This window comes from Acipenser ruthenus, chromosome 43 (genome assembly GCF_902713425.1).
Source record: "Acipenser ruthenus chromosome 43, fAciRut3.2 maternal haplotype, whole genome shotgun sequence".
Lineage (NCBI taxonomy): Eukaryota > Metazoa > Chordata > Actinopteri > Acipenseriformes > Acipenseridae > Acipenser > Acipenser ruthenus.
In genome coordinates, this window is record NC_081231.1 from 3,448,059 (window position 1) to 3,458,078 (window position 10,020).

At 42.8% G+C, this 10,020-nt stretch overlaps 7 non-coding genes across 7 annotated transcripts; all 7 read left to right on the top strand.

Annotated features, from left to right (window-relative positions):
* The first annotated feature begins 2,416 nt into the window (after window positions 1-2,416).
* On the top strand, window positions 2,417-2,489 carry trnar-acg (transfer RNA arginine (anticodon ACG)). Its single transcript has one exon. It is a non-coding gene; the product is annotated as a tRNA-Arg (tRNA).
* A 565-nt stretch (window positions 2,490-3,054) lies between these two features.
* On the top strand, window positions 3,055-3,127 carry trnar-acg (transfer RNA arginine (anticodon ACG)). The gene has a single exon. It is a non-coding gene; the product is annotated as a tRNA-Arg (tRNA).
* A 565-nt stretch (window positions 3,128-3,692) lies between these two features.
* trnar-acg (transfer RNA arginine (anticodon ACG)) lies at window positions 3,693-3,765 on the top strand. Its single transcript has one exon. It is a non-coding gene; the product is annotated as a tRNA-Arg (tRNA).
* Window positions 3,766-4,330: 565 nt separating this feature from the next.
* Window positions 4,331-4,403, top strand: trnar-ucg (transfer RNA arginine (anticodon UCG)). Its single transcript has one exon. It is a non-coding gene; the product is annotated as a tRNA-Arg (tRNA).
* A 566-nt stretch (window positions 4,404-4,969) lies between these two features.
* On the top strand, window positions 4,970-5,042 carry trnar-acg (transfer RNA arginine (anticodon ACG)). Its single transcript has one exon. It is a non-coding gene; the product is annotated as a tRNA-Arg (tRNA).
* Window positions 5,043-5,607: 565 nt separating this feature from the next.
* On the top strand, window positions 5,608-5,680 carry trnar-acg (transfer RNA arginine (anticodon ACG)). Its single transcript has one exon. It is a non-coding gene; the product is annotated as a tRNA-Arg (tRNA).
* Window positions 5,681-6,242: 562 nt separating this feature from the next.
* On the top strand, window positions 6,243-6,315 carry trnar-acg (transfer RNA arginine (anticodon ACG)). Its single transcript has one exon. It is a non-coding gene; the product is annotated as a tRNA-Arg (tRNA).
* Window positions 6,316-10,020: the final 3,705 nt, after the last annotated feature.

The window sequence follows — 10,020 nt, forward strand, 5'->3', positions numbered from 1 at the left end:
CTTCAAGGATCCCAGGGTGTCAGCTTCAACAACATTATTGGGGAGTTGGTTCCAGACCCTCACAATTCTGTGTAAAAAAGTGCCTCCTATTTTCTGTTCTGAATGCCCCTTTAACAAATCTCCATTTGTGACTCCTGGTCCTTGTTTCTTTTTTCAGGTCAAAAAAGTCCCCTGGGTCGACATTGTCTATACCTTTTAGGATTTTGAATGCTTGAATCAGATCACCGCGTAGTCTTCTTTGTTCAAGACTGAATAGATTCTAATCTTTTAGCCTGTCTGCATATGACATGTCTTTTAAACCCGGGATAATTCTGGTTTCTCTTCTTTGCACTCTTTCTAGAGCAGCAATATCCTTTTTGTAACGAGGTGACCAGAACTGAACACAATATTCTAGGTGAGGTCTTACTAATGCATTGTAAAGTTTTAACATTACTTCCCTTGATTTAAATTCAAGGGAAATAGATAGTCCAGCTTCCTCTGCTGAGCAGGGGAGAGTCCATCCCCCTCGAAGGCCAGGTCTGGTTCTGATTCAGTCGCCGACGAATGCACGGGGCGGACATCCACTTCCACTAGGTCTGGGTGGAGGTACTGTAAGACAAGATCATGGTCACTGTGTACATCTGTAAGTTCAACCCTAAACACAGTCACTAATGGCCGTCACTGAGGGATCTCAATGGGGTAAGGGTTCACATACGCAACCGGAGGGGTACCCTCCCTTGTCTTACCCACGCGAGTGTGCGTGCTACCTGCCACTCAGCATCTTCCTCTATCGCCTCCACCAGTGCACAGTATTCGGTCCGTGCTGGGTGTATGATCACCTGGGTCCAAACCACCATCTCACTCTGGGGAGGGATTTGTATCGTCTGCTGCCGGGTTAGCCGCGCGGTCCCCACTTTCCCATCGGGGGCCTCTTCCCGCTCTACCTTCCTGCAAACGACGAAGGCCTTATCCCACTCACCTCTTGCCTTGGTGGACATGGCCGATTCGAAGCTCCTAAGTCTCGGGCCGACTCCCCCGAATAGCTCTTCCCAGCAGTGGCTGATCACGTTCATTCCCAGGATTCCCCGCTCTGCACTCAGGGCGCTATCCTCCACGATGATGACCCCCCGATCTGGGACCTTCACTCCTCCTATAACGGAATCCAAAACAACATAGCCAATGTAGGGTATATGTAGCCCATTTGCGGCTCGCAGTTTGAGCCAAGAGATGTCAGTGGCCCCTCGCACAGACTCCTGGCCCAACCACCTCTAGATTTACTAAATAAGGTCACCTGGGATCCGGTATCCAGCAGGCAGGGCATCTGCACTCCCCGAATCTGCACTTCTACCCCCGGACATTCCTCCAGCAACATGGGTTCTTCAATAGACCGTCCTCCCTGGTCTAACCTGGTCCTCTTCATCCTAGTTTAAATCTTCCTGCTGTGAGTTACCTCTCTGATGCTGGCAGTCTCGGCGGATATGGCCACTCCGGCCACATTGTGCCCAAACGGGGCACCCCTGTTCGTCCCAACGTAGGCGGAGCCGTGGCTGGTACCGTCCTTCTTCAACCCTTCCTCTAGAAGAACTAGCAGACACAGGTGTTACTGCAATGGCCTGAGGCCTGGGTTGTGTCCGTATTTCTTCTCGGAGGGACTTACCCAGCTCTCGCATCTGCTCTTGAAGTTCTTTGGCCAATTCTGCCCGGATACTGTTCTTCCAACTGTCCAGCTTCTGCAGCGGGGCAACGGGGGGTCTGGGAAACATCACAGGGCAAGCGAGTACCTCGGTCTCCACCTTATCTCCCTCTCCAAGATCTCGGCCTCCCGTATAACTTCCAGGAAGGTCAGCTGCGGGTTTCGATGTACCTGTCGTCGTAGCTCTTGGCGAATGGGTCCAGGTAGGAGTCCGAAGACCAGTTGGTCCCGTAGTATCTCTTCTCACTGTGCCACGCCTCCTGGTCGTCGCCACCTGGGAAACAGCTCACGCAATCAGAGAATGAAAGCTCCCATCAACTCACCCCGATTCTGGTGTGCCGCAAAGAAATCCACCCTTTGCTTCACCCCTGGAGCCTTGTCCCCATACAGTTCGTCCAGTGTTCACCATATCTGTACACAGGTGCCTCGTACTTCTTACTCCAGTACCATCACTTCCTGATTGGCTATTCCCTCTCGCGCCCCACACAGGAGATCCACTTGCTGGGTTTCTCCCAGCCAACATGACCGCAACATTGCCTGCACCTGAGCTAGCCAGTCTCTATAACTCCCTTCGGACTACAAATCAGAAGATTGTAGGTTCGACTCCTACAGAGTTGAGTGAGTTTCTCGTTGATTACAATACACAGGCAACAAAAGGCGGGGAAGCTCAGGTGACTGCAGTAGTATTTAGCTGCCCCCCATTAATTTTGCTGAGTGTGCATTAACAGTGCTTGTTGAGCACAGGGGCCAGTAGCGCAATGGATAACGCGTCTGACTACGAATCAGAAGATTGTAGGTTCGACTCCTACCTGGCTCGTGACTTTTGTTGCATGCATTTTGTCCCTCGGCTATTTGAATGAAATTCTTTTTCTCAAGTAACACTCCAATTTGATCATTTTCCAACCGATTTCTTAAAGAAAAAGCATTCATTGGAGAATAAGAGCATGGAACCCAATACTTCTCACATGCTAAGCAAGAGCATTACCACTTGAACTAATTCCCCTTGCTGGACAAGATAAGACATGGGAGCTGCAGACACCTATTCAAAGAACTTTCACTTATTCTGATATGATGATGAAGTTTCGACAGCTGTTTTAGATTTCATTCCTTCTTTTTGTCCCTATCATTACATGTAAAAACAGAGAAAGCATCCAAACAGAAATTGTCATCAAACCAGAATTGAACCAGCAACATAAATGCCAAGAATGCCGTTATGATTATCCACTCTACCAGCTGAGATACCGATGGGTGGCTGAGTGAGTTTCTCGTTGATTACAATACACAGGCAACAAAAGGCTGGGAAGCTCAGGTGACTGCAGTAGTATTTAGCTGCCCCCCATTAATTTTGCTGAGTGTGCATTAACAGTGCTTGTTGAGCACAGGGGCCAGTGGCGCAATGGATAACGCGTCTGACTACGAATCAGAAGATTGTAGGTTCGACTCCTACCTGGCTCGTGACTTTTGTTGCATGCATTTTGTCCCTCGGCTATTTGAATGAAAATCTTTTTCTCAAGTAACACTCCAATTTGATCATTTTCCAACATATTTCTTAAAGAAAAAGCATTCATTGGAGAATAAGAGCATGGAACCCGATACTTCTCACATGCTAAGCATGAGCATTACCACTTGAACGAATTCCCCATGCTGGACAAGATAAGACATGGGAGCTGCACACAACTATTCAAAGAACTTTCACTTATTCTGATATGATGATGAAGTTTCGACAGCTGTTTTAGATTTCATTCCTTCTTTTTGTCCCTATCATTACATGTAAAAACAGTGAAAGCATCTAAACAGCAATTGTCATCAAACCAGAATTGAACCAGAAACATAAATGCCAGGAGTGCCGTTATGATTATCCACTCTATCAGCTGAGATACAGATGGGTGGCTGAGTGAGTTTCTCGTTGATTACAATACACAGGCAACAAAAGGCTGGGAAGCTCAGGTGACTGCAGTAGTATTTAGATGCCAACAATTAATTTTGCTGAGTGAGCATTAACAGTGTTTGTTGCGCACAAGGGCCAGTGGCGCAATGGATAACGCGTCTGACTACGATTCAGAAGATTGTAGGTTCGACTCCTACCTGGCTCGTGACTTTTGTTGCATGCATTTTGTCCCTCGGCTATATGAATGAAATTCTTTTTCTCAAGTAAAACTCCAATTTGATCATTTTCCAACCGATTTCTTAAAGAAAAAGCATTCATTGGAGAATAAGGGCATGGAACCCAATACTTCTCACATGCTAAGCAAGAGCATTACCACTTGAACTAATTCCCCATGCTGGACAAGATAAGACATGGGAGCTGCAGACACCTATTCAAAGAACTTTCACTTATTCTGATATGATGATGAAGTTTCGACAGCTGTTTTAGATTTCATTCCTTCTCTTTGTCCCTATCATTACATGTAAAAACAGTGAAAGCATCCAAACAGATATTGTCATCAAACCAGAATTGAACCAACAACATAATTGCCAAGAGTGCTGTTATTATTATCCACTCTACCAGCTGAGATACCGATGGGTGACTGAGCGAGTTTCTCGTTGATTACAATACACAGGCAACAAAAGGCTGGGAAGCTCAGGTGACTGCAGTAGTATTTAGCTGCCCCCCATTAATTTCGCTGAGTGTGCATTAACAGTGCTTGTTGAGCACAGGGGCCAGTGGCGCAATGGATAACGCGTCTGACTTCGAATCAGAAGATTGTAGGTTCGACTCCTACCTGGCTCGTGACTTTTGTTGCATGCATTTTGTCCCTCGTCTATTTGAATGAAATTCTTTTTCTCAAGTAACACTCCAATTTGATCATTTTCCAACCGATTTCTTAAAGAAAAAGCATTTATTGGAGAATAAGAGCATGGAACCCGATACATCTCACATGCTAAGCATGAGCATTACCACTTGAACGAATTCCCCATGCTGGATAAGATAAGACATGGGAGCTGCACACACCTATTCAAAGAACTTTCACTAATTCTGATATGATGATGAAGTATCGACAGCTGTTTTAGATTTCATTCCTTCTCTTTGTCCCTATCATTACATGTAAAAACAGTGAAAGCATACAAACAGAAATTGTCATCAAACCAGAATTGAACCAGCAACATAAACGCCAGGAGTGACAATTATGATTAGCCACTCTACCAGCTGAGATACCGATGGGTGGCTGAGTGAGTTTCTCGTTGATTACAATACACAGGCAACAAAAGGCTGGGAAGCTCAGGTGACACCAGTAGTATTTAGCTGCCCCCCATTAATTTTGCTGAGTGTGCATTAACAGTGCTTGTTGAGCACAGGGGCCAGTGGCGCAATGGATAACGCGTCTGACTACGAATCAGAAGATTGTAGGTTCGACTCCTACCTGGCTAGTGACTTTTATTGCATGAATTTTTTCCCTCGTCTATTTGAATGAAATTCTTTTTCTCAAGTAACACTCCAATTTGATCATTTTCCAACCGATTTCTTAAAGAAAAAGCATTCATTGGAGAAAACGGGCATGGAACCCGATACTTCTCACATGCTAAGCAAGAGCATTACCACTTGAACTAATTCCCCATGCTGGACAAGATAAGACATGGGAGCTGCACACACCTATTCAAAGGACTTTCACTTATCCTGATATGATGATGAAGTTTCGACAGCTGTTTTAGATTTCATTCCTTCTCTTTGTCCCAATCATTACATGTAAAAACAGTGAAAGCATACAAACAGAAATTGTCATCAAACCTGAATTGAACCAGCAACATTAATGCCAAGAGTGCCGTTATGATTATCCACTCTATCAGCTGAGATACAGATGGGTGGCTGAGTGAGTTTCTCGTTGATTACAATACACTGGCAACAAAAGGCTGGGAAGCTCAGGTGACACCAGTAGTATTTAGCTGCCCCCCATTAATTTTGCTGAGTGTGCATTAACAGTGCTTGTTGAGCACAGGGGCCAGTGGCGCAATGGATAACGCTTCTGACTACGAATCAGAAGATTGTAGGTTCGACTCCTACCTGGCTCGTGACTTTTGTTGCATGCATTTTGTCCCTCGGCTATTTAAATGAAATTCTTTTTCTCAAGTAACACTCCAATTTGATCATTTTCCAACCGATTTCTTAAAGAAAAAGCATTCATTGGAGACTAAGGGCATGGAACCCGATACTTCTCACATGCTAAGCAAGCGCATTACCACTTGAACTAATTCCCCATGCTGGACAAGATAAGACATGGGAGCTGCAGACACCTATTCAAAGAACTTTCACTTATTCTGATATGATGATGAAGTTTCGACAGCTGTTTTAGATTTCATTCCTTCTTTTTGTCCCTATCATTACCATTCAAAACAGTGAAAGCATCCAAACAGAAATTCTCATCAAACCAAAATTGATCCAGCAACATAAATGCCAGGAGTGCCGTTATGATTATCCACTCTACCAGCTGAGATACCGATGGGTGGCTGAGTGAGTTTCTCGTTGATTACAATACACAGGCAACAAAAGGCTGGGAAGCTCAGGTGACACTAGTATTTAGCTGCCCCCCATTAATTTTGCTGAGTGTGCATTAACAGTGCTTGTTGAGCACAGGGGCCAGTGGTGCAATGGATAACGCGTCTGACTACGAATCAGTAGATTGTAGGTTCGACTCCTACCTGGCTCGTGACTTTTGTTGCATGCAATTTGTCCCTCGGCTATTTGAATGAAATTCTTTTTCTCAAGTAACACTCCAATTTGTTCATTTTCCAACCGATTTCTTAAAGAAAAAGCATTCATTGGAGAATAAGGGCATGGAACCCGATACTTCTCACATGCTAAGCAAGCGCATTACCACTTGAACTAATTCACCATGCTGGACAGGATAAGACATGGGAGCTGCTCACACCTATTCAAAGAACTTTCACTTATTCTGATTTGATGATGAAGTTTCGACAGCTGTTTTAGATTTCATTCCTTCTCTTTGTCCCAATCATTACCAGTAAAAACAGTAAAAGCATACAAACAGAAATTGTCATCAAACCAGAATTGAACCAGCAACATAAATGAAGGAGTGCCATTATGATTACCCACTCTACCAGCTGAGATACCGATGGGTGACTGAGTGAGTTTCTCGTTGATTACAATACACAGGCAACAAAAGGCTGGGAAGCTTAGGTGACACTAGTATTTAGCTGCCCCCCATTAATTTTGCTGAGTGTGCATTAACAGTGCTTGTTGAGCACAGGGGCCAGTGGTGCAATGGGTAATGCGTCTGACTACGAATCAGAAGATTGTAGGTTCGACTCTGTCATGTTTTCGCTTTTCACGTTCTCTTTTATTATATTATTCGCTCTGCACACACTCTTAACTCAGGGGAGACGTTAAGGAGGACAGAGATGTTTAAAACTCCTAGTGGTTTATGTTCGAGCACTGGACGAGCGGTGTGTCCTTAAAACCTTTTTATTTAATCAAGAAAATCACTCAGACTCATTTATTCAAAGTTTTACGAATCAGAGCAACATCAGCGCTCCTTCGCTTTATTAAAATGCCTTTAATATTGGTTTAGTAGTTTGCGCATACTACCAAAACCCGAAAACATGTAACAATAATTAGCAATCCTAAGTTTATTACAAGCTTCAGCATTTAATACTTCAATAACATAATACAATTATATGTATTCAGTGCAGCCCTCAGGCTGGTTAAGCACAAAGCCTACAAGCACCCACTGCTATGTTTTAACACATTCAATATAACACCCTCAATACCAAAACATAGTTTCAAAACCTCATAGCAATACAACCAATAAATGTGAGATACAATAATACCATTAATATGCTTACCTCCTATTATAAGGAAGAGTAGCGTGAACAAAAGAGAAGGACTGTTCTGTAGAGATCTGCAAAGGATGGACCACATAGCTCTGCCCAGCTTGATTGTGGTGGTCTCAGTGTGATCGGCCCAGGGTTTTTATACAATTTTCGTCCCATTGAAAGCAATGGGAAGCCCCAATTAGATCCAGTCATCAATCTATATGGACACTCCTTATCTCTTGGCAAACAGTAATCTCTAAAGAAGTTAACCAACTCTTCAGACTCAATTAGAGTCATATGTCAACAAATCAACACTAGCCCATGTTCTCATCCACTCATTCTTAGCCCCCCTCCTTCATCTGAAAAGTTAGGTGAAGCAGAGTTCACAAAATCCCTGCAACCTTGATTCACTACTTAATATGGGTGCATTATAAAAAGGAGTGGTGTTTTAAATATATGCAACACCAATATAAGAAAAGTGGTGTTTTTTGAATATATGCAACACCAATAGTTATATCATAATATAGCAGTTATAGTTATAATGATTATAATTGATTACATGAACTTGGCTTTCAAAAATATATTCCCTCATGTCATCTCACTCTCAAATTAGTTTCCTTCTTTCCTTACAGGTGTGTGTTTAGCAGGTATTATAGGGAACTTCTATCTTATATCTTTTTAATGTAGAGTTTTCTCCTTATGGAAAACCTAACTATTTTACTGAGCTGTTAAGCTGTAATGTTTTTCTCCTATGGGCCCCTGGTAGCTTGAACTTAATTGACATCCAGATGACCCTGTATTTTTCAGCTATACACATACTGGCTAAAACCAGCTTGCTGGAGACACCTCTTTTCTTGCCAAGTTTAATAGTGATTAATGTTCCCTAGAACTTTCCTTACACCTGTATCTTATGTGCTTGTTCCGCCCGGCAACTAACTATCTTAGGTGCTAAGACCATCCGTTCTAACTCCCTATTTTTTGCAGTCCGGCCCGATACTATAAGCCTTCTGATAAAAAAATTCCGGCTTCTTCCCACCAAAAAGGCCTTCCAGCAGCTAATATTAATTTCTCCAAGGGCAGGCTGATAGAGAGTTCAAGAAGACAGGTCACATAGAGTTTACTCTCCTAAAACCTATCTCCTGCTTTTATTCTTCATTATTTATTCAATCCTTTTATTTTGTATTTTAAACACAACATCTTTTTATGCTGCATTTTTAACTTCAGAGTCAAACTAGTACATTACTTCTTATAGTGTATGGCTGCTAACCTTATTACTTTCTGCTAGCAGCAGTATATCCGCAATATTACAATAGGATTTTATTCAATTTTTCTGCTCTCTATTTGTGGTGTATCTTCTGACAATGCTTATTTTTCTTAAGTTATAGTCTGCTTTTAACAGAGATTTCAGCACTAAATTCTGGGAATCGTGCCAATTTTAATAAGAGACTGCTCAAGGCCGGCCAGTGTATCAAGTTGTACCAGATTCTGTTATACGGTCTTACAGAGAGAGAGCACTTTACAGTATTCGTTACAGACTAAAGATTATTCAAACATTACAAATGGTTACAGCACATATCATCTCATTAATACATTTCATTTTTAAATCATCCAGTCCATGTCCAATGTTTCAGCTCGTTCCCAGCAGGACTCCACTTCTGTCTTGGGTTCAGCTCGGGTCGGCTCTGCAAACACCACAATACCTATTTTGCTCTACATTATTAGTGGGCAGACTTAATACAACTGAATCTGAATCAATCGAGGAGCCGTGAACTCTAGCCACTGAAATTCTCCATGCAAAGGAATCCAATTTCTTACTACACATAATAACTGGTTCGAGGTCACCCGTGACAACTCCTACCTGGCTCGTGACTTTTGTTGCATGCATTTTGTCCCTCGGCTATTTGAATGAAATTCTTTTTCTCAAGTAACACTCCAATTTGTTCATTTTCCAAACGATTTCTTAAAGAAAAAGCATTCATTGGAGAATAAGAGCATGGAACCCGATACTTCTCACATGCTAAGCAAGCGCATTACCACTTGAACGAATTCCCCATGCTGGACAAGATAAGACATGGGAGCTGCACACACCTATTCAAAGAAATTTCACTTATTCTGATATGATGATGAAGTTTCGACAGCTGTTTTAGATTTCATTCCTTCTCTTTGTCCCTATCATTACCAGTAAAAACAGTGAAAGCATACAAACAGAAATTGTCATCAAACCAGAATTGAACCAGCAACATAAATGAAGGAGTGCCATTATGATTACCCACTCTACCAGCTGAGATACCGATGGGTGGCTGAGTGAGTTTCTCGTTGATTACAATACACAGGCAACAAAAGGCGGGGAAGCTCAGGTGACTGCAGTAGTATTTAGCTGCCCCCCATTAATTTTGCTGAGTGTGCATTAACAGTGCTTGTTGAGCACAGGGGCCAGTGGCACAATGGATAGCGCATCTGACTACTATTAAGAAGATTGTAGGTTCGACTCCTACCTGGCTCGTGACTTTTATTGCATACATTTTGTCCCTCGGCTATTTGAATGAAATTCTTTTTCTCAAGTAACACTCCAATTTGAT